We start from the raw sequence: 275 nt of genomic DNA on the forward strand, positions 1-275 counted from the left end.
CAAAAAAAAAAAGGCCAGACATGGTGGCTCATGCCTGTAATCCCAGCATTCTGGTAGGCAGAGGCGAGAGGATCGTCTGACTCCAGGGGTTTAAGACCAAGCCTGGGCAACATGGCGAGACCTCATCTCTATAATAAATTTCTTTAAAAAGGAAAAAAAAAATTGAAGCTTCCACAAAAGTTGAAAGAATCATAAAATGTGCACTTCTAGATCATCCACTTAGACCCTCAGAGCTTTTTTCTGTATATATAGAATACTCCTGGCTGACCTATTTG

This window comes from Carlito syrichta, unplaced genomic scaffold (genome assembly GCF_000164805.1).
Source record: "Carlito syrichta isolate Samal-C Ts95f unplaced genomic scaffold, Tarsius_syrichta-2.0.1 Scaffold316442, whole genome shotgun sequence".
In the NCBI taxonomy this organism is placed as follows: domain Eukaryota; kingdom Metazoa; phylum Chordata; class Mammalia; order Primates; family Tarsiidae; genus Carlito; species Carlito syrichta.